Here is a 24,045-nt window from a genome sequence, read left to right on the forward strand (position 1 = left end):
AAGCCCTGATTTATGTGCACCTCGTAGCCTCGGACCAGAAGCTATTGACTCCTTACAGAAAGTTGCTACAGCAATTACTCATAGGCAAGCGCATCGTTGGGCACCTGAGTTGTCTTTTTATCTTATCATTCTGAATCTTGCTGGACAGCCATATACCTGACAACCCCATGCGCTGATATTCCAATGGGACTCACAGAAATCAGATTCCTTATTAATCATTGAATGGGTTTTTCTACCAGGTCAATCTACAAAAACTATTTTTATGCAACACGAGATGTTTGCTTCTTTAATAATTAGAGCCAGAGAATGTTTGTTAACCTTATCGGAAACAGATTTTGCTTGTATCTACTTACCTATAAGCACTTTATATTTGCAGTGGCTTTACCAACACTCAGATGCCTTTTGCACTGCGTTAGCTGATTACACGGGTCAACTCACGTCCCACCCACCTTCGCATAAACTGTTTAATGTTGACTTCCACTTCATCTCTATACCAAAAAGAAGCTACCAGCCATTAAAAGCCCTTACTGTCTTTACAGATGGATCTGGGAAATCACATAAATCAGTTATCCTGTGGTGGGACGATCAGCAAGGGCGATGGGACTCAGACATACAAACCGTTCCTGGCTCTCCGCAGATAGTAGAGTTTACCGCAGTTGTTCGAGCCTTTCGGAGGTGGTCTGCACCACTTAACATTATCACTGATTCAGCTTATGTTGCAGGAATTGTTGAACGAGCTGAAGCATCTGTATTACGTGATGTAATGCATTCTGACTTATTTGTTTTATTACAGGAGCTTATTTTTCTCTTAGACTCACGTCCTCATCTTTACTTTGTTATGCATGTCAGATGACACACTTCTCTACCTGGCTTTATTGGAGAATGGAACCGACGAGCTGATTTGCTGACATTACCAGTGCAAGTATTACCGCATCGCGTAGCACAGGCTAAACTTAGCCATTCCTTTTTTCACCAGAATGCTGGACATCTCAAACGACAGTTTGGCCTCACTTCCCAACAAGCGGCTAATATTACTGCTGTATGCCCCGACTGTCAGAAACACTCTTTTCCGTCAATAGCAGGAGGAGTTAATCCCAGAGGACTGCAGAGCTTACAGTTATGGCAAATGGACGTTACGCATTATCCGGAGTTTGGTAACTTGAAATATGTCCATTCTTCTATTGACACCTTTTCAGGTGCTTTGTTCGCTTCTTGTCGCACAAGGAAAAGACGCGTGATGTTCAAAAACATTTGATGCGTGCTTTTGCCACCTTGGGTATAGCCTCTCAAATAAAAACAGATAATGGCCCTGCATATGTCTCGGCCGCTATAAAAACCTTTCTTGACTCTTGGGGTGTGATCCACACTACTGGCATCCCTCATTCCCCTACAGGTCAATCCCTGATTGAACGCTCTCATCAATCTTTGAAACGTTTGTTACAACAAAGGAAAGGGGGAGTAGGGACTGCCACCCCTGAGGAACGTCTACAGAAAGGTTTGTATGTTTTTAACTTTTTAAATTGTTCTTTGTTAGATAGCAACGCTCCGATAGTCCGACATTTTAACACGAATGCTTCACTTGAGGTGCGAGTCGAGGCCCCAGTATTGGTTCGTGATCCAGAAACAGGTAAAGTAATGGGACCGTATCCCCTTATCACATGGGGCAGAGGTTATGCTTGTGTCTCCACAGAGAAAGGCCCTCGATGGATTCCGGCAAAGAGTGTACGACCCTTCCGTGAGTCCCTACCACAATCATCCGGAGAGAACTCCGATCACCCTCCAGACCAGCTTTTCGAGCAACAAACTGGTGAATCTCCTGAGGACACTGGTGTGACAATTGCTTAGAAGAGGAAGTTGATGTAGCTAAAGTTTTGCTTGTCACAGGGCATGAATCGTTGGGGAGTAGTCGTTATTTACATGACTGTATAGATTGGGCCTATTTAATGTCGAAAAAGGCAGAGGAGGTGTTAGTTTGTGATCTAGAGTGTAGTAAAACAAACCTGGTGACCGCTATATGGGCTGTTATTAAGCAAGATTGGGATTGGACGAAAGAAAGATGCAGAAAACTATTTGCACGGAAAATAAAGAGGGGCAGAAAGTTGCTTTTAGAATATTTCTTTTTATGATTACGTTAGAGGTTGCGCGAAGCCACCCACTCTTATCTGTACTAGCCCAGGTTAATGTATGGGTAACACTAGCAAATCTCACTGAACAAGTCACCTTGTGTCTCGCTACTGCCTCTCCTAATAATCCCTTTTCTACATGCCTTGTAGGACTGCCACTAGATAAATGGCCCATACCTGATAAGGTGAGAAAAGCCTTTCCAATGTTGGCTCCCAATTTAACCAATAACTGGGATGCCTGGACCCCTTTTCTCCCGCATGCTGCTTTAGAGCCACAAGAAATTGAGTTGCTTGGATCAATAAAGATGGATTTCTGTGTTAGGTTTAACTATATAGGAACAAATCAGTCTAAGGTATGGGATATCTCTCCTGTCCATCCCGTTTTTAAAAATGCTACTGCTTGGTGTAATTACACAGCAACAAACTTGTCTAGATCTAGCAATGCTCCACTTTTATTACCGTCAGGGATATTTCTTATTTGCGGGGATAGAGCATGGCCTGTTGTCCCTTCTCATATAAAAGGAGGTCCGTGTAGCCTTGGACGCCTTTCTGTCCTGACTCCTAATACATCCATGATTCTACAACACCGTCTTTCTCGCAGAACAAAGCGTAGCATCCATGCATATACCCCCAATTGTGATGATAATGTGAAGTTTTGGTCTTTTAGCCAACGCGTTGTCGCCTCTCTTTTAACACCTGGAGCTGCCGCTGCAAAAGCACTAGCAACATTAGATAAGCTTGGCTGCTGGCTTGCTAAATAAACGAACGCTACTAGCAATGCATTGTCTGGTCTTTTATTAGATGTCGATAGTGTTCGTCATGCTACATTGCAAAATAGAGCTGCTATAGATTTTTTGCTTTTAGCACAAGGCCACGGTTGTGAGGATTTTGAGGGCATGTGTTGTATGAATCTCTCTGACCACTCGGAATCAATTCATGCTAGTATTCAAGAGCTTAAAGCTGGGGTCTCTAAGCTTCAATGAAATGATAGTTGGGATTGGTTAGATGAACTTTTTGAAGGATGGGGATTGTCAGGATGGTTAAGGAGTCTTGTGAAGATGGTTGTAAATGTTTTGGTCATTTTTATTCTCCTGTTACTCTTTCTGCCTTGTTTGTTGCAATGCCTACAAAAGATGATTGCGTGTTCTATAAAAACAGTTCTTCTTGTGCAAAAGGAAGGGGGAGATGTGGGACAGGATTTGGCTGGCCTCAGCAAAACTCCCAGCACTATCAGTTGGTAAAAGGAGATGTGCTGGAACTTGTTGGTCACAGGCCATGGGAAGGATAGAGGCGAGAACCTTGATTAGAAGGAATGGAGAGTGCTGATTCTATGTTTAGACAAGGTTCACAAGTTAATAAGGTTGTCCTGTAAAAAGGGGACTGTTGTTTTTGCACAGGGAAGATTGCTTGGGTTGGGGTAAGAACTGTTTAAGAAAATGTCTTAGCACCAGCCGGTCTGTGAATGTTTAGTGTGCATTGTAGACCAATCAGTCTGTAACACGGTAACAGAAACACCAGTCAGCTCGAAGCACGTTGCTGAGGAAAAGTATAAATGCATGTGAAGTACACTAATAAAGCGGACATTTTGTTTGCATCAAACTGCATCCCGTCCCTCAATCGCGGCACCTTCCCTTCCCTCCTCTTCCCTCCCTGCTTCCTTCCTCTCCTTCTGCATCTCTCTCCCCTCTCCCTTCTCCTCTCTCCCCTCCTTTTCTTCTGGAATATCATGAGTTTCTTGATGCGTCCTGCCCTTGTGTTCTTTCAAGAAGAGCAGATAATCTAAGCGTCAAGGGTTCTTTTCTTCAAAAATACCCCATAGCATGCATTTTCCAGGCAGCTTTAGACTGATGCTGAAAACCTGCAAATCACTGATTTTATGTTGCAGCAATTCATTCTGTTTAATTTCTATCTGAGTACCACAAAAGAACGCTGTTCAAGATAGGTTCTGCTGGTTTTCAAGAATTGTCTGGACTTTTTCTCAAGACATTTGTCACCAGTTGCCAAATCTACAGCTCCAGGAGGCCTGATTCTTTACCCTCATTGTAGGAAATGAGTTGTTGACTTAGTGTGCCTCTGACTTTCATCGGGGAGGATTTATGCACACTGAGTCTGTGATAAGCTTAATTTGAGTCCTTGGGAATAAAAACACCTTGCCTTTACAGATTCCTGAGAGAGCACTTGTTAATTTCTTCATAACTGCTAGAAGAGTTCATTCCTTAATCCTTTAGATGCCTCCACAGTCATACTGATTATGGACATGGCATCAGAGACCACCCCATTGCACTCATTGTCCCTAATAACAGCCTTTGACTTTTGGTGAGCCCTGGACTGGTCAGGCAGACAAACTAGATGATTGTTGTAGGTCCCTTCCAAATGGAGCTGGATCCCTTCCCATTCACCTCCCCTTCCCTCTTCTCTTTATCTTTTCTAAATCAATGCAAGTGAAAGCTGCTGAACAAAAAAAATCCAGAAGCTGATATTCTGACACTGGAGCTTATGGAAGCTGTTTCACCTTTGGAAACCTTTGCTTTATTTCCCACTGGCAATGCTTTCTCTTCCAGGTCTTCAGCGAGCATCTCTGCAAGAGCTTGTGAGTGTTGTGCCCTGGATTCTGGCCACTCAGGTCCCGAAGACTTCCAGCCTCAAGTGGCCCAGCTTTTCTCTGGGCCACTCACTCCGGTGCTTAATCCTCCTCACAGGGATTTTGGTTTTGATTCTCTGTCCTATTTCCAGAGTTGGCACCCTCCCTCACCCTCCCACCAGGCAGTGCTGGGAAGAGCCTGTCCACATCCCCTTGATGCCTTTCCCACGGGCACCAGGCTGTGCCCTGAGGTGGGTGCCCCAAGGCCTTCTCTGCGCCATGGCGGACCAGCCCCACAGACCCTCCTTGCGTCCCCTGAGCCCCTCTGCTTCGTTGACTTCCCTCCTCTCCAGGACTCCCAATGGGACGTAGTGCCTGGATGAGGCCTGGAGGCTGCTGAGCAGAGGGGGATCACCCTTGTGCCCTCTGGCCAGGGGAGAAAGACAGGAGAAAGCTGTGACAGCGAGACAAGTGCTGCCTGTGACCCAGCGTGGGAGGAAGCAGGGGAGCCCAGAGGGCTGGGCAGCAATGCTGGAGCGTGAGGAGAGCCTGCGGGACTCTGTCCTGTAGCCTCCAAGGGAGGTACAACGTGTAACCCAACAAACCCTCTTGCCATAGGTGCCTGGAGATTTCTGCCGTGGCAGAACGACCTGATGGGGCCCAGTGAAGACACAGCCAAGGCCTTGGTGACTGGCATGAAACACCGATGCTGAGCACCAGCGAAGAGACGGGGGATGGAGTGGGCAGTGGCGTTGTGGAAATGCCAGATGCATGTGCTGCAGCTGCAGCGCTGCCAGGCCGAGCTTCATGGGTGAGGGTAGCCCATTGTGACGTCCCCGAGCAATGGACTGTGACATCTTGGAGCGCTGGATTGTGACCATGCCTCCCTCACTGCTGGTATCTGGGTGCTGAGTCTCACCCAGCCAGTTGGTGCCCGCACTCCAGCTGAGCGACTTCGCCAGGTTCGGAGCGTTGAGCGAGGCCTTCGGTGCTGGTGCTGTGCTCAGAGAGTTGTTTGTTGCAGCTCTCAGTGCCCAAGCCCAGAGCCACCAGAGGATTTTCCCCGACCCTGCCAGGTTCAGGCAGCCGGGGCACGCAGGAGGCGCGCTCGCAGCAGCAGAGGTGAGCTGTGCGGGGACCCATGGCCTTGGGGAGCTGGGAGTGTTTCCTTCTCAAGGGACCTGGGCATTGCTTCCAGCCCTCCCGGGGCCAGCCAGTGACCGTGACCTCTCTCTCTTTTCTAGCTTGACATCCACTGCCGCAGCGCCCGTGAGAGGGAGCAACTCGACATCCCCAGCTCCCTGCCGCCCACCGCAGCTCGTGGAGAGCATGGCCATGGAGATGGACAACTTCTGTCCAATCTGCCTGGACAGCTGGGAGGAGGCCAGCTACGTGACACCCTGCCTCCACCGGTTCTGCTATCCCTGCATCCTGCAGTGGGCTGAAAGCAAGCCCGAGTGCCCCCTCTGCAAGAGGAGGATCCTCTCCATCGTGCACTCGGTGCGGGTGGACAACGACTTTGAGGAGCACGTCATCACACCACCTGCGGTGCCGTCGGTCGTCAGCCGCCAGGCAGGAGATCCCGGCCGCCCAGCTGCCCGCAGCCACCGTGGCCCGGCAGCAGCACAACCAGCACGGCCCGTGGGGCTGGTGCAGGGGGCTCCTCTGCGTGGCCTCCGGCCCAGCACCTGGGCATCCCTTTTCCAGGACCACCCAGCCCTCCTCCAGCCCCTGCTGAGCTGGGCGCGACAGGAGCTGGGGCTGATCTTTGGGAGCCGGCGTTCGCGGGCAGACCTAGTGGAGGAGCTCCTCCCGTCCCTCTTGGTCCTTTTTGGGCTGGACGAAGACCTACTGGTCCAGCTGTTGGCGGCCACCCTGGAAAACCACGCAGCGACGTTTGTGCACCGGTTCATTGACGTCGCTGTGCAATGGTGCAGCGGGGAGGCCCGCCGCCTGCTGGGCCTGGAGGACGGCCGTGCTGCCGGTGGGCGGGAGGGCAGCCCTATGGCTGTCCCCAGCCCCTCTGCATCGCGAGGAGGGTCTCCCACACCCGGCCCGGCCCCCTCCAGGAGCCCTGAGGGAACCAACATGGATGACGTCCCCAGCACCTCAACGGCTGCCCTTAGTGGGGGTCCCAGCAGCCCGCTCCTTGGCCCTGGTCCTCTGTCTGGGGAGCAAGAAGAGCCCCGGGAGGAGACCGAGGAGGCTGTGGCACATCCGTCTGCTTCCAGCTGGGACAGAGAACGCTCCCCTGGGCAGCCACGGCGAGCCCCGAAGAGGAGGGCTGGCGGATCCGAGGCTTCTACTCCAGCCAAGAAGAGGCCGCCCCACGGGCAGCGCTAGAGGAATGCCCCAGGCGCTGCCGAAAGCAGGGCTGGGCCAGCAGCTGGGGCGTGCGCTGGCCCTCGAGGATTCCCGGCCCTCGAATTCTACTTAGCAGGGCAATAAAAGAAAATAGAGAACTGAAGACCGCAGAAAAGGTGTTGGTGTTATTAACACATGGCATTGCTTTCCCAGCCCAGCTGCTTTCTCCCTCTTTTGCTGGGATTATGTCCAGGGTTTACTCCTGTTGTCCTTAGGAGAGGACCATGGGGCTTCTCCCTCTGGTCTTGCACAGCCCTGCTTTGACTGTCATGGGGCCCGGCCTGGTTCGGCCCTTCCCTTCCCTTCCCTTCCCTTCCCTTCCCTTCCCTTCCCTTCCCTTCCCTTCCCTTCCCTTTCCTTCCCTTCCCTCCCTGCTTCCTTCCTCTCCTTCTGCATCTCTCTCCCCTCTCCCTTCTCCTCTCTCCCCTCCTTTTCTTCTGGAATATCATGAGTTTCTTGATGTGTCCTGCCCTTGTGTTCTTTCAAGAAGAGCAGATAATCTAAGCGTCAAGGGTTCTTTTCTTCAAAAATACTCCATAGCATGCATTTTCCAGGCAGCTTTAGACTGATGCTGAAAACCTGCAAATCACTGATTTTATGTTGCAGCAATTCATTCTGTTTAATTTCTATCTGAGTACCACAAAAGAGCGCTGTTCATGGTAGGTTCTGCTGGTTTTCAAGAATTGTCTGGACTTTTTCTCAAGACATTTGTCACCAGTTGCCAAATCTACAGCTCCAGGAAGGCCTGATTCTTTACCCTCATTGTAGGAAATGAGTTGTTGACTTAGTGTGCCTCTGACTTTAATCGGGGAGGATTTATGCACACTGAGTCTGTGATAAGCTTAATTTGAGTCCTTGGGAATAAAAATACCTTGCCTTTACAGATTCCTGAGTGAGCACTTGTTAATTTCTTCATAACTGCTAGAAGAGTTCATTCCTTAATCCTTTAGATGCCTCCACAGTCATACTGATTATGGACATGGCATCAGAGACCACTCCATCTGCTCTGGCTTTTGGAATTGACACATGTAGTAGGGGTTTTGTCCTGAAAGTTAATAATGAAAATATACAAAGCAATGGTTGCCTGCTGTCCTAAGGTGTTATGCGTACCGCAATCTGTTAAAAATTGCTGGAAGTAATGCTGTCACTGGAGTATGTGGAAGATCCTGATCGTTGTTTACTTTCAAATAGCTGTGTAAGACAGAAAGCTCCGAGTTCATGTGTTTAATCTTATTGTACAGCTGGTTATAATGTCACAATGTATTTACTCACACTTTGTAGTATGGAGTGGAAATTGAAGATTCACAAGCTCTTTTTGGCTTTAATAATTGAATCAGTGACTTACAGAGGCAGGGTAAACATACAGTGATTGTCATACATAGTTTCAATTCTAAACATATATCTCATTTACTTTAACAAAAAATGTAACCGTAATTGGCAGCTGTATTTCTGCAAACCTATCTATCTGAAAATTACCATTTTGACTGAAAGTGTCATAAATTCAGTCCTGTCTCCTAAGTTTTCTCTAGTTTTCACTGTCTTATGAGATCAAAACCCAAATTAGACAAGATCTTTGTTCTGGAAAGGTCTTTGTGCCAGCAGGGATCTAAAAACATCCATTTCTTTACGCAGGCTTCTTCACCGAATTCCTGGGTTTGCTGTTACACAACAGCTGCTTCTCTCTGCTCAACTGAATGTTCTGTATGCTACTGCACGTCAAACCTGGCCCGTCAGCCTGTGTGAGCAAAGCACACAAAAGACTGTAGTTTTGTAAGTACACTCAGACTTATGTGATTTTTGACTTGTAATCGCTGATATAATTCATTGTATCCTAATAGGAGTATCTCTGAACATGGATTTTGTTTTAAGTCAGCTCAGTTTATGCTGACTCACTCTGTTCCCCCTGTTTAACCTGACTTACAACCTGCAGGTACTTACTTAGGTCTTATTGGCTGTGTTTAGTAACATAACCTCATTTCTAATTTCCTTTCTGAGAAAACTCATTTCTTGTAATCAGATCAGTATCATAGACCCTGAAATTCTCATTGTATTAAGTCTTCACTGTTTCTGTCTTACTAGTCATCATGGATAACTATTTTTGTTCCATTTAGACTTTTGTGATACAATGATGACAGCAAATTTACTAACTTGATTTGTTTTCTCTTTCACTGTAATCACATTATATAATGTGTGTAACAGATACATAAAATAACACTCAAGGTAAAGATAATATCCTAGAGTTTCAAATTAAACAGAAGATATTGATAATCTGGGGCAGCAGTGGTTAGGAAATACTGTGTTGCCAAGATATCTATTAGTATTTTATATTGAATAGGCGATGTTAGAGAAAATAGACATATAGTTTAGTTTAGAGATTCTGTGATTACAACTGAATATATTGAAAATACCTACAAAGAGACTAAAGATAACTTGCTTAGTTTATCAAATGATCTGGGTTGACTTAATATGAACAAATAATTAAACTTCACAAAGAGTAAAAAGGACTTATTAATTTAAAGAAAAGCAACAAGAAATAATGGCTGGAATACAACACCATACAAACTCAGATGTGAAATAAGACTTAGTTCTTTACCATATAATAATAACCAATAGAACCCACTGAAAAATGGTAGATAATTAATTTCTGGCTACTTTTCTGGAAAGCATTTTTTACTCCTGTGTAGTCTAAACTAGGATATATGAGGTAATGATTTTTCTTCACTTCAACATCTATGATTTATTCCAACATTTAGCTCACTTACTTTAAAAAATAGAGCCTGCCCAACTAGCCTTTTTTTGGTCCTGTGAAGACTGATCTGAAGTGTGTAACACTGCACAAAGTTAATTTGTTGATTTGTCTGTCCTTAACAAAAAGATAAGAGGCAGATATGGAAAGCTTTGTCAATATTGATACTATGTTCCTTGTTAAGTCTCCTACTGTTGGAAATGGGTGTGCTCCTAGAAAACTGAACAAAACAGAAAAGGAAATGTAGGCATGTAAACATAAACATTATCATTATATTGCTGTTTTCATTTAGGAATTAGAAGAAGCACAAAACATTTTCTGAGCAGGGGGCAGGCAGGTGACCAGGGACTAGAGCTATTGTGAACCTGCGTACCTGGGAGCTGCACGAGACCGGTTACTCCTCTCTGGGTGTTGGGGTTTCTCCCTGAGAGCTGACCACAAGCCTCTGCTGCCTGACTGTAGCTTTCTCACTACTTGTCTGTTCTCTGACTCTACCCCTCTTCTAGCTTCCCTCTTCCCTCCTTCCCTGTTACCCTCATTAGCTAGCTTCAGCAACAGACGTGTTCTCACAGATATCCCACGCTGTGAGGATACATGCGAGGTGGAAAGCTTCCTATTAAGCAGTTCTCGTGCTTGAAGGCTAGGTTTAGCATGTCTGCATGGACTTATGTCTTAATGCAATCTGAGATCCACTAAGTCAAGTTGTGATTCCACAGACACTTCAAGCCAATAGAGGAGGAGGCCTCCATCACATCCCAGTGCCTAGTTCTTAGTTTGCTTCTTACCTCTTTTATGCTGGCAAGATGGTTCATGTTCTTGTGGAGCAAATAAAGTCAGGCAACTAACACGCTGGGCTTTTTGTTGTTGTTTTGTAATTTTGTTTGTTTGTTTGTTTTTTTGGAGGAGAGGGTTGTTTTTTTAAAGGAAAAAAAGTGCACAAGTTTAGTTTTCTTGTGGCATCTCAAATGTTTTGCTAGCCAAAGAAAGGCATCAAAGGCATCAGCAAGGGCATTCCTTTTCCAAGCTAATCAGCTAGCTTAAGAAGTCCTTCAGAAAGTACCTCCAAAAAACAAATGCATACTCATAGCAGGTCTAGCTGCTGTGAAAGCAGATAAGTACTGTTGGAGGTGTGGGGCAACAGGTAGAGCTGCCCCATCCAGACAGTTCAGGTTTCTGTAAAAAAACTTAACAATTTACCTTTGGGGTAAGTGAACTTAGAAGATAAGTGCCCTCAGAAGCTAAGTCCACTGTTGAGATTTTAATCCTGAAACTACCTACTTGAGACCCTTCCCACAAGGGGAAAAATAATCACTCTGTGTGAGCAATGGAGTTTGTTTCCACGTTCCAGAGCATGTGTAAATAGAATAAATGGGCGTGTATGTGCCGCCTTTTTTTTTTTTTTCCCCTCTTTCATAGTTCCTTTTACCTTTACTAAGTGCTTTACATGGAAAAAGGTGGTAAGTCAGATGTGAGAACAGACTGGATGCAGAGGCTGGTTTGAAGGTAGAAATAGAATATTTAATCCTGTTGGAAACTCCTACAGTACAGAAATTATTCTCTTTCAGGGCTCCACAGGTAAACAGCTAGATGAATGTTGCCTAGTCGTTTATTTTCTAAGCTAATGGTGTTTTCATTTGAACACAGAAGACTGTAGCATTCCCAGAGGCCTCTCTGTTCAAGTTTTGTATCTCCTGATTGAAAAAGCTGGCAGGGAATGACCTTGTAACATATTTCTGGCATCAGATGAGTGAGGAATGGAGGTAGGATATCTCTCTACCCAAGGTTTATGTCATTGGCTCAGGAGTGACTCAGCCTTTTATCTTTCTGAAGTAAACAGAGTTCTCTGCAGTTTACCATGGGTGGTGGCTTCAGTCATGACCTTAGAAGTTTGTGTTCTCTTTTTTCCATGTGTTTCTCTTTGCTCTTTTCAGAAGACTAACTGCTCATTGTGCTTTTTCACTGAATCTCTGCTGCAGTTTTCCATTCTTTCCCAATTTTGTAACATATCATCACATAACTAAGAGACAGCCTAGGTATACGATCAAATCAATGCTATTTGGCAGTGAAATTTGCAGATATGTTCCAGATGCAGACTGCTCATTTATATGTATGTTCTCAGTATACAGCAAATTCTAGTAGGGAGAGCATGTCACGAAGGCACAAGAAATACACACAGTCACTGTATTTCTACTTTTTCCCCTGGGCTTTTAAACTAATTTGTACAAATTCCTTAATGTCTCTATGCTAATTATAATAACGTATGAATAATATCATCTGTGACATTGTAGAGGTATCATGATAAAAACACATCAAAAGTACAAAGTATTGTTATAATTTTACATTACTAGTGACTAACTAGAACACATACGACTCAAATAGAAAAACGCTTATCTGCTAAAAATTGCTTTCAGTTCATTTAACTGTCTTATGGGTATATTCACAAAACATTGCAAACCTACAAACAACAGAATTTACTCCAGTTGTCCAAAAGAAAATGTGATTTTACAAATAAAATGAATAATAGCAAGAATGGATGAATGGTTAGCACTGGATGAATTAGTTCTGAAATAATTGCCTGATATGATAGTCAGTCCTGCTTATGTGCTGCCAAAGCACAAGAGGCTTAGAGAAGATAGATTTAACTGAGAACATGGACTGATGTCACCTGCTTTACATTCTGCAAATATACAAATCCTAAGGTACTTATTGCAGTACAGTGATACTCTTGTTTTCTTTTTAATGTATATATGATGAGAGCTCAAACTTTACATAAGTCTTACAAAAGATAAAAGGTATAAACGATTAATTGGCCATTTATTTTTGTTATTTTCAGTATATTTTAAATGATGGAGTGATCAATATTTGATAAGGAGCTTTATAGGTTCGTAATTGTATACTGTTGTACACCAGCAGATGCTGTTCCTTTGGTGTTTTATATTATGAGCACATATGGACAGTTTAATATATGTATAGTAATGTTATATTTCAGAATAGCTCTACTGTAGCTTGAAGTCTAACATCCTTACACATACACTAAAATACTTACATTTCCAAAGTAATAAGTTGTCTAATTTTCAAAACTCTAGAAATAGAAAGGTTTCTTTTATTGTTAAAAAAGATGTGAAGGATCATTAGTGTGACTAGAATCTGGATCACTAGGCATAAAGTTAGTTGGAATAGCTATGATTTAGGTACATCAAGCTTTCTTTCAGAACAAACTTAACAATTTTTAGAACTTTTTTCCTATGTTTTTCCATCTTATTCGAAGTATTTCTATTAGCACATGTCCACATGTTAATCTGTTTAAAGGGCTTCCCGTTCCTCTTGGCTATCTAATCCTGGTTTTCTCCTCTTTATTTTGTGTGTGCGTGTGTGTGCTTTTTTTGGTTTAGTTTGGTTTGGTTTTTTTTCTCCATTTTTAGAAAGAAAGTGCACATAAATTCCCAAGGAAAGAAAGCAGTGGTATTTGCAGCTGCAATGAACATTAAGCCATAATCCTATTTAACAGAATAGGGTATAAAATGCTTTTTGAAGTATCTTGTGGTATGCTATTAGTTGTTCCTGATAGCCTTTTATTAGAGAGAAGTGCAAAGGCTGTATTAATTGCATCAGCTTTGTTCATCTCCCATCAAGCAGGGTTACTTGCTTTTGCATATGGTCTGGGACAGAATTACCCCTCCCTGGAGCAAACAGTTAAACGAGTCAGATCACATTTCAGCTGCATTCCCATCCTTCACAGGAAACTTGTAACTAAGCCCAAATCTGTCCATTCTTGGTGACTTAGTACCTAGAGCCAGAGGCACATTACAAGATGGAAGCTAATGTAAAACTAAAAGGTTTTCCATACAGATCTGCCACTGTTGAAGGTATTCTATGTATCTTAGTAAAGATACCGTACTTGGATACTTTTTGGAAAAGGACAAAATATTTCAGGCTTTCCTTAGTAATTTATGGCACTTTGGGATTTTAGCTTACATATCACAGTGTTCACAAGAATATTCAAACTGAATTACTTACTGTAAGAGTCTAGCTTTTACAGCGCTCAGTTTTTCTCAAAATGTACACAAAAGATTTTTTTCATTGCGTTAATTGGAGAATATGCACAGAATTTGTGCATATCTACATAAAAAAAGATCCACAGCATGTCATTGACTTGGCCTGATAGTCTATGCTCCAAGTACGTCCGTGGTGGAACAAAAACCACCTTCAAATATCTAATGAATTAGTACATAGATCTTTCAGCAGTATGCCTGAAGGACTTTGTTTTTATCCAGAGAATGTATGTTACACAAATAACTGGTACTATATCAGCAAATAAAGCAGAACAAAATGACTAGATCTTCACCAATGTAAGTTCATGTAGTTCTCTCCAGTGCTAACTAACAATCTTTCCCTACTAACATTTCCAATTATTTAGCATACCAATGCAATAACAGTCAGCATGCCCTGTTCTTTGGAAACTGCAATGCTAAACACTGATATAGATCCAAGGACAGCAAATGTCCGTTAGCTGTTGGCTGTATGAGGTGAAGTTGCTGATGTTTCTTAGTTATTGTTTTCATACATGCAGTTCAGTTGTGTCTTCAAATAGTGACTATATAGCAAACAGGTGAACAGGAAAATCTTCTCCTTTCTGACCGTTAGGTGGAGCTAAAACTCATGTAATTGCCAAAGTTGAATTAATTTCTTTCCATCAAGTTATTGGTCCTTCTATTTGGTTTTGATTTGATTTCAGTTTTCCCTGATACGGTGCAGCCTTTTTGCATAAGCTGCTCTCAGGAAACTTCAGACACTGAAATTGATTTGTGTTAAAAAGATGAAAATATTTTCAGAAGCTTAGCAATAAAATCATAATAAGGCTTCTCTAACTATAGATGTTGTCAAGCTGTATTTTCTACAGAACACGAAATGTGTATCACAGTGCTTAATACTTTGTTCTAATCCTTAGTGAATCCTTACAGCCACCATATTTTCTAAAAGAAATGTGACACAAGGGCAGAGAGGTTTTAAGTGTGTTTCTACAGTAGTGAAGTCCTCCAAATCAGTGTAAAATTACATTGGTGTGTCAAACTAATTTTCACTGCGGGCCACATCAGCCTCGCAGTTGCCTTCAAAGGGCCAAATGTAATTTTAGGAATGTATAAATGTAAAAATGTAACTACTTCTACATTTATATGTTCCTAACATTTATTATCCTGACTTATTTAAGTTGAATGAATGTTTAAGCACTTGACTAGATTGAACCTTACACATTCCTCATATGTCTTGATAGCTGCACTAAAATATCTATTGGGATAAACATGCTTTTCACATGGTCCTTATTACCTAACTACCTTTCTGATGTAGATTTTCTAATTGTGGTAAAATTGATTATCTGGGAGGTCTTGACACTTCAAATCAATTTAAATGTGTTGTGTCCTGCTGATGCTGCATTGGCTTTGTGCAGGCAGAGTGTTATTGCACACAAATACAGATACAATGGCAGGCTGTAATTTGAAATGCGAATGTCCTGTTTTTATTTGTAATTCACAGAATATACAACTGTACTGAAGCAAGGGAGGAAGGGGACGATTTGTGGTTTACAGGATTTATTCTTCCATGTGGTGGTGGGAGGAAGCAAAACAGGTTCTAAATGAGCTGGCAGTAGTGTGTTTTTTGTAGAAAAAGGAAAAATATTTCAAATTATAGCTACTCCTTCCAAAACTCTGTAAATATGTTTGTGGTTATTGCACATATACAAAGCTGCTATTCAAATTCATATTTTTTTCATGTGTCATGGAGATAATCTGAAGAATTCTTCACTGTTCCCTCCCACCTTCCTTCACACTATTGCCTTTTGTAAAGACTGCAATTTTTTTAGTGATGCATGCAGCATTCATAAGAAGGTATTTAAAATTGTATTTAATTGTCTCAACTTTCTGTTGTGACACATGCTTCTTTCTATATGTGACATACAAATGTAGAAGCTGGCATTCTTTTAATATGTTTAATTCATGTATTAAGAAAAAAAAACCAAAACCAAACAACTGTAAACTGAAAGCCACAATATATTGTTGAATTGGCTAGATGACACCTGCAAGGCAGAAGCAAATCTTCAAACTGGTTTTATTGAGGAGAAAACCGTGCTTCAGGAAAAAAAAATATTTCTGTCAAATGACTCATTATTCTGTGGTATTGAGGAATAGAAATAGTAAAACATCATTTGCTGTAGTAGTGCCTGTGGCAGATGCACTTGACCCCCCCTGCATCCAAACAAGCAGCAGTTTGGTGCAGGCTCCAAAGGAGGGAAAGACCTGAGCTGCAGCTGGGCTAAGAACTCCTTTTAGGAAGCCCACAAAGAAGCAGAACGGCAACAGACCACTGATAACTTGCAGGTGCAAGGAGTCTCATGCAGACCTTTCCCACTGTAGGTGATTTGATTACGAGCCAACCACTTTATTCTATAAATATGACAGCCTGGTTAAGCTCACTTCGAGCTCTCTCTGATAGATAAACAATCCGGCTGTATGGCAATGGTTTTTACTACTCATAGATCACTGGATGAGCCCAATTTAAGTCTTATATCAGTTATTTAGCTTAAGTAAATAAATACTAAATAGAACGAATGACCTAGAATTACAAGGTTGTGAGATTTTTTTTTAATACAGTCTGCTTCTTGTTACTTAGTAAGCTGAATTTGCTGAAATCTTAAGCTGTGTGCTGTAAAATTCTACTTGTATTTACCAAATTTGCATTTACTTCATGTAAACAAAAGCAGCTACAGATTACAGTGAACATCTGCGAGATAAAGTTTGGTTTGCACTTTGCTGGGAAGAACAGAATTGACTGGGGAGAAAATGACAACTTCAAGGCTAAAACAAAGAAATTAAGGACATTTTGAGATAGGGCCTGTTTTGCACTTTACTAGGAAGAAAAGGATTCATTCAGACAAAACACCACCTTCAAGGCTATGAACTTTAAATAATATCTACAGATAAACAAAACAAAGTCCTATCTGAGGTGAGTGAAAAAGATCCAATGAGAAGCAACAAGACCTCAGATTCAAATATTGCTATTGGGCTGAACCATTTTGTGCTGGGCAGATAAATAGTCTGTAAGGATATATCGGATATAAAGACCCACAGATTTTTGTGGTTGGCGAAGGCACCCAGCTCGAGCCAATCCTCCTGCTATACTACTCCATTAAATTGTTTATTTCTACAAACTCTGATGCCTGAGAGCTTGCTTCAAGAGACGTAAGGTCCAGACTTCAGAGCAACCTGACACCAGGCCTTGGAGGGGAGGTAAGCATGTTGAAGTGCAGAATAATGACATTTTGAAATCCTAGCCAGGCATTATAAAGAATCAGGTGTACTCATAATACCCTTTGGTCATAAATACATATAATCCCTTACCCTCTATGCCTCTTGGACTTGAACTGTTAATCAAACCTGGGGCTAAGTTTGGATCCAGGTGCACCTAGACTCCTTTCTGAGAAGGAGTTTAGAAAGAAAGGGTGTCCATTCTGAACCTTGTGACTGAATGGGAGGGCCCCCTCCACCCTTTGGCACCTCCTGTCCCTGTAGAAATCACTCTAAGGCAGCTCTCACCTGATTCTGCTTGACATATTTTCTCCATGCAGTAATAGAGTAAACCTTGCCATCAAACTCCAGTAAGCCACACTTCTCTTTGAGTGATCTGTAGAACCCTAGATCACTCATCCACAACAGAGCCTAATACTGTTTCAATGAGATGATCAATGCCATCTCAACTTGTGGTCACTGTTTTGGAGTCTGACTCAGAGAATATTTTCTCCCAAATCGAAACTGTCCTGGTTAGTTGTCTCAGCCCACTGAGGACTCTTGCCCTCTAGAAAAGAGTCTCTTCCTGCTCATTGGCACAGTGAAATCTAGTCTGTTTGAGAAGTCTTGAAAAGTCAGGAGGAATTTCATGTGGTTTAGGTTGATGTTGCTTGCCATCTAAGAATTGGGAGCCATAGTAGACGTGTGACTAGAGTTGGCCATCCCTTAGTATTTGGTAGGAGTAACAAAGATTCTCAGGAGAGACCAAGAAAATAGGTACTCAGGGAAGGGCAGAAGTTTTTTAGAATTGGTATGGTTAGTTAAATGGTCATAAATACAGATGTGCCCAGCACATCTGTATCAATATTAATGTAATGGGAATTAATGTTTCCCTTCAATGATTATTTGTGTGCTGAACCAGGCAGCAGTTTTGTCATGCTAGTATGGTTAGAGTTTTCATACAGGTCTTAAAGCAAAATGATGTTTACTTCTGAATAATTTCTTCTTGAACCATTGTTTCACTCTTGTACATATAGTTTTTATGCTGATGTATATGAAATTGCACAACAGAAGTGTTACTTTCAGATGAAACTTTGATCAGACTCGTGATAGTGACAGGTTTTGTGCTGTGTACCTTCTGTAGACTTTAACCAAATGATAATGTACTAGAACCATTGGTAGTGCCACCTGTGTCACAGCATAACACTAGGAGAGATCTAGGAAAGCATCTTTCAATCAAAAATTCCCTTAGAATTGCAAGCAAAGAAAGATAGGAATACACACTGTTCTTTGAAAAATGTAAAGGATACTACTGTAACCATGTTCTGTATTATTTACTCAGTCTGTAAAGGAATTTTTAAGCACTGCTGTCTGTAACAGTATTCTTTATAGAATTTTGAAGGCACAACTGAACTTTCGGTTTTAGTTTGTGTCATTAGTCCTGAGGCAGGCTACCCAATGATTTCTCAATATGGTATCTTAAATGAACAGAAACATGACAGCTGCCTGAACATGAGCCATCAGTGTGCCCCGGTGGCCACAAAGGCCAACAGCCCCCTTGCTTGTACCAAAAATAGTGCCATCAGCAGGACTAAGGAAGTGATCATTCCCCTGTACTCAGCACTGGTGGGTGGAGCAAGTAAAGAAGGATGATGGAAAAGATCTGTGAATTTGTTTGCTTTACTAATTTTTTAAATCAAGGGTGTTGATTTTCATACAAAAGACTAGGAGAGTACAAAAAGAAAAAAAGGTTAACTAGGGGAAAGGTCAAAGATGAAGTACGAGGCAGTGCTGGTATATATAGCAGTATGGCAATGCTTGTTTGACACATCCTACAGTATCACAGAATGGCAGAAATAGGGTTTGCTGACTTCATTCAGGAAGCTTGCTGTCTGATGACTTACTGACTCACTATTGTGTCAGGAAAAGTGGTTCCTCACGAGAAGGAGACTTCATAATTAGCTGAATAGTTTTGAGATAAGTCAAGTTAAAAACCCTGGGTTTTAAAGTATAAGCAGGATTTTAACCGTACGCAATACACAATCTTTTTCTTTTTAATGGCAGTTTAGCTAGAACAGAAATATTGACTGAGCTAAAGGCACACCTGCTATAAAATCTGATTATGACCAAAAAAAAAAGCACAAAACCGCCAACAACAAAAAGACAAAAAAACCCATCCAAACAAACAAACAAAAGCTGGGGAAGCCCAGGCTTTTGTTAGAAGTCAGGAAGAAAGACTAGTGATATTCTCATAATAATGGTTAAGGTAGGTTCCACCTGCTTAAGATACCTAGGGGAGCTGCCGCCCAGGGAGTATTTTGCAGATGTTCAGAAAACAGGTCTTCAGCTTTCTGTGGCAACTGATCTGAGGTGCTTCTCTAGTGCTTGGATCCCACCTGAGCTACTGCTGACACTGCATCACAGCCCTGCCTATGCCTGGCTGTTGGCCTGCTAATCTGGGTTTAGGCCTTGACTCACAGGATGGTGTCCCACCTGACCTTGGATCTTCCTCATAACTGTGGGCCTGCTTGTCACTTGTTACCTTCACAGGGCCTGGTCCTAACTCTGTATTCCTGACTTGTGTTCCTGGCTTCATCCTGATCGTGTCTCATCACCCTGAACTTGCCTGATATCCTGGGCTCTGGGCTGACCCTGGCTGCTTTTCAAAAGTTGCAGTTTAACCTCATCAAGCAGCTCAGCCCCACACAGCCATTTGCTCACTCCCGTCCACTGGCATGAGAGAGAGAATCAGAAGGGTAAAAGTGAGAAAACTCATGGGTTGAGGTAGACAGTGTAAAGCAAAAGCTGGGCATGAAAGCGAAGCAAAAATAGAGGAATTAATTCATTCCTTCCTATGGGCAGGCAGCCATTTCCAGGAAATTAGGGCTTCATCACATGCAATGGTTACTTGGGAGGACAAACATCATAACTGCAATAGTTCCCCCTTCCTCCTTCTTCCCACAGCTTTTATTGCTCAGCACAGCATCACATAGTCTGGGATATCTCTCTCAGGTGAGCTGGGGCCAGCAGCTCCAGCTGTGTCCCCTCCCAGCTTCTTCTCCAGCCCCTTGCTGGTGGGGCAGTGTGAGAAGCAGAAAAGGCCTTGATGCTGTGCAAGCACTGCTCAGAAATAACTGAAACCTTGGTGTGCTATAAATGCTGGTTTGGTCACAAATCCAAGACATAGCAGCACAGAGCTACTACTAAGAAAATTAACCATATCCTAGCCAAAGCTAGTACACCTGAAAAGGTCCTACTCATCTTGCTGTGAGACAGGTCTGTGACTGGCAAGCTTTTGGGGTCTCCCTCAGCTCCCTGCTCCCCTCCCTTAGGGAGCAGCCAGCCTGTGCCTCACGGTGACAGTCACCTCAGGCCTTCTGCAGTCCTCAGCCCAGACAGCCAAACCTCTGGGAGGAGGGAGGCACTCACAGTACTTCCATTTACTAAGGGATAATATTTTTTGGCTGTCTTGCTTAAGAGGATAAACATTTAAAGAGAGGTCTTGCTAATTTCGTATATATTAGTATATATACATGCATAAAAGTTTGGCACTTATTTTGGTGTTTGAAGCAGCCATACTGCTAGTTATCTTGGAAGAAAATTGTGCCTGTGAACATGCCTAACAGAGTCAGAACAATGAACAGTGACTGTCCAAACCCAGGAAATAAGGAGTTCAGAAATCAGAATTTCTTATACAGAATTGCTTATACAGAACTGCTGACCAAAGATAGGAACTATACCAGTCTGTAACAGGTACACATGATGCCTTCCAAGAGTATATCTGTATAAAATCTATAAACAAAATCCCATCACTGCTTCAGCTGGTGTTGATGCGTTCTCCAAAACAGACTGAGGGCTTTGAGTATTTTATTACATCTTTCCCTGTTGTAGTCAAGCTGCTCTGTTCCTTACATGATCCATTGCATGACTAGAACATGCAGCTCCAACAAACTAGCTTGTTGGAAAGAAAAAGTGCTGGTGAATGGAGTTAAGTCCAGGTGGCAGCTGGTCATGAGTGCTGTTCCCCAGGGCTCAGTCTTGGGGGCAGTTCTGTTTAATCTCTTTATCAATGATCCAGCCAAGGGGATCATGTGTACCCTTGGTAAGATTGCAGATGACACAAAGCTGGGTGGGACTGTTGATTTGCTGAAGGGTAGGAAGGCCATACAGAGGGATCTTGACCAGCTGGATTGTTGGGCTGAGGCCAGTTGTATTAGGTTCAACAAGGCCAAGTGCCGGGTCCTGCACTTGGGTCACAAAAACCCCAGGCAGCGCTACAGGCTCGGGGAAAAGTGGCTGGAAAACTGCCTGGAGGAAAAGGACCTGGGGGTGTTGATTGACAGCCAGCTGAACATGAGCCAGCAGTGTGCCCAGATGGCCAAAAAGGCCACCAGCATCCTGGCTTGTACCTGAGAGAATGTGGTCAGCAGGACTAGGGAAGCGATCGTTCTCCTGTACTTGGTGCTGGGGAGGCTGCACCTTAAATCCTGTGTTCAGTTTTAGGCCCCTCACCATGATAAAGACGTTGAGATGCTGAAGAGAGTTCAGAGAAGGGCAACGAAGCTGGTGAGGGATCTGGAGCACAAGTCTGATGAGGAGCAGCTGAGGGAACTGGGGCTGTTCAGCCTGAAGAAAAGGAGGCTGAGGGGAGAACTTAACGCTGTCTACATCTACCTGAAAGGAGGTTGTAGCATGGAGGGTGTTGGTCTCTTCTCCCAAGTAAAAAGGGATAGGATGAGAGTAAACAGCTTGAAGTTGCCCTAGGAGAGGTTTAGATTGGATATTAAATTTTTTTTTTTTCACAGAAAGGGTTGTCAAGCATTGGAAGAGGCTGCTCAGGGAAGTGGTTGAGTCACCATCCCTGAAGGTATCTAAAAAACATGTAGATGTGGTGCTTACGGACATTGTTTAGAGGTGGACTTGGCAGTCTTAGGTCAATGGTGAGACTCAATGATCTTAAAGGTCCTTTCCAACCTAAATGATTCCATTAACATCTATTGTTCATTCTGTTGCAGAACAGGGCTTTACAAACAATAATAGGGAACTATGCCAAGTCTTCTTTCAAATTGTTTCAAAGGTAAACCCTAGGAAAGACTACTCGAATATGAAAATTTTCCTTAGTGAAAATGTAATTCTATGAAGTTTTTTGTCTATGGTGATCTTACTGCATGATTACAGTGTTGTACAGGGAGACAAAACTTTGTTTCACCTGTCCTGATGGAACAGATTTTTATCCTCTGCTAAGGGATACCAGAGTCTCAGATGTAGCAGTTGAGCTGCTTGTGTGAATTATTCATTCCTTAACCCACCTGAGGCAATGTGCAACAAACTATCTGAAATAGTTGACTTTATTTGGATGGACATGGACTGGGGAGTATTACACGATTGCCTCATCTGCCATATCTGGTAGGGCATTGACCTCTGATGTGGCATGGAACAGTAGATACCTGAACAGGTTAGGGTAGCAATTTCTTCTCTATTTCTTTGTATCATTTTGTGTTTGCTTTTAATCTGTTTGCAAGAGTATCAGAAGAATATGATCTTGGTGGCTTTGTTGAGTAAAATGCCTTTCAGTTCCTCTTCAGTGAACTCTGTCCAGGTTTCAGAATACTGGGTCATAATATCCTGAAACAAATGTGATTGCTCCCCTCCACAAGAAATGAGGGATTAATATAGGTGATACATTAATTATATGTGGACTTGAAACAAGTGGATACACTATGACAGGTATTTACCGAGCTATCTAAAAAAAGTTGTGAAAGTTCATGATTGATGGAATCATGCCCTGGGGGTGTAGACTGCCTAGATGATGGAATAACAGCAAGGCATGTGGGAAAGAAGACCGTTTTCTTTAAGCCTTCAGAATACACTTAACAAAATATAGCATAAGAGATGAACTTCTTCCACTTTCAGAAATTCAACTAGGCTTATGGAGTTACCATTTTTTATCCTTTTGTAAGTGCACTTTTTTCTTTTGGGCTCCATTTCATTTGCTGTTATGAGCTTGGACTATCATGGACTTGCTGATATCCAATCTTGTTTCTTTAAGTGGAAACAGGAGTTGGCAAGGAACAGCCTTCACTGTCTGTCTGTTTTACTAGCTTTCCTTGAACTTCAGGGGATAGAACATTGAGAAACATCCTCTCACTGTCTAACACAAGTTACTTGTTTTCTGCCTTGAGCCTGTCTAAGCAGGCTTAGCTGATCTTGCCAGAAGTAAATTAAGAAGCACTCACAGAAAGTCCTTTGCCAGTAAAGCTAAGGAAAAAGTAACTTCATACAGCAAAAGGAAGACAATCAGCTTGAGAAAATAACCTCTTCCACTTGCAAAGGCAGACCTGGAAGAGATGATGCTGGCTAAAGTCTCTTAGCCTTCTCTGGAAACAAAACGAAAACAACAACAATAAACAAAACCAAAACAAAAACAGCCCTTCAAAACAAAACAAAACAAAACCCAACTGACCAACCAACCAACCAAACCTCCACAACCAACCAACCAACCAACCAAAGTGTTCTTAAATTAGCCTACTGTTTGTACAATCAGTGAAGGTATATGTTTCACACAAGCTAACAGATTAAGTACCAGGCTTCCCACAGTCTCCCACTGATATGAAATGTACAAATACTTTTTCTGCATTAGGATTAGTTTTTGTTAGTTCAGATGAAGAATACTTTCCTGCTCAGATTAAGAAAACTTTGCCCCCTCACATAGCAAAGACAAAGCCATAAGAGTGCTAGATTAGATACACATGCCTCTAAACTACTTAGGAGCTTTTCCACTTATTTCAGTAGGCATTGATTCAACTTCTAAGCATGAGGTTATTCAGTTGTTTGCTGTGGATGAAATAAGGCATCTTGTGAAATGTTAAGAAACAAAAATGTAAACTCAGGAATGATCAATAGGTCAAAAATCAAAGTGCTGCAACTCACCACTCACCGATACAGAAATCT

Source organism: Nesoenas mayeri (genome assembly GCF_963082525.1).
Source record: "Nesoenas mayeri genome assembly, chromosome: Z".
Taxonomy (NCBI): domain Eukaryota; kingdom Metazoa; phylum Chordata; class Aves; order Columbiformes; family Columbidae; genus Nesoenas; species Nesoenas mayeri.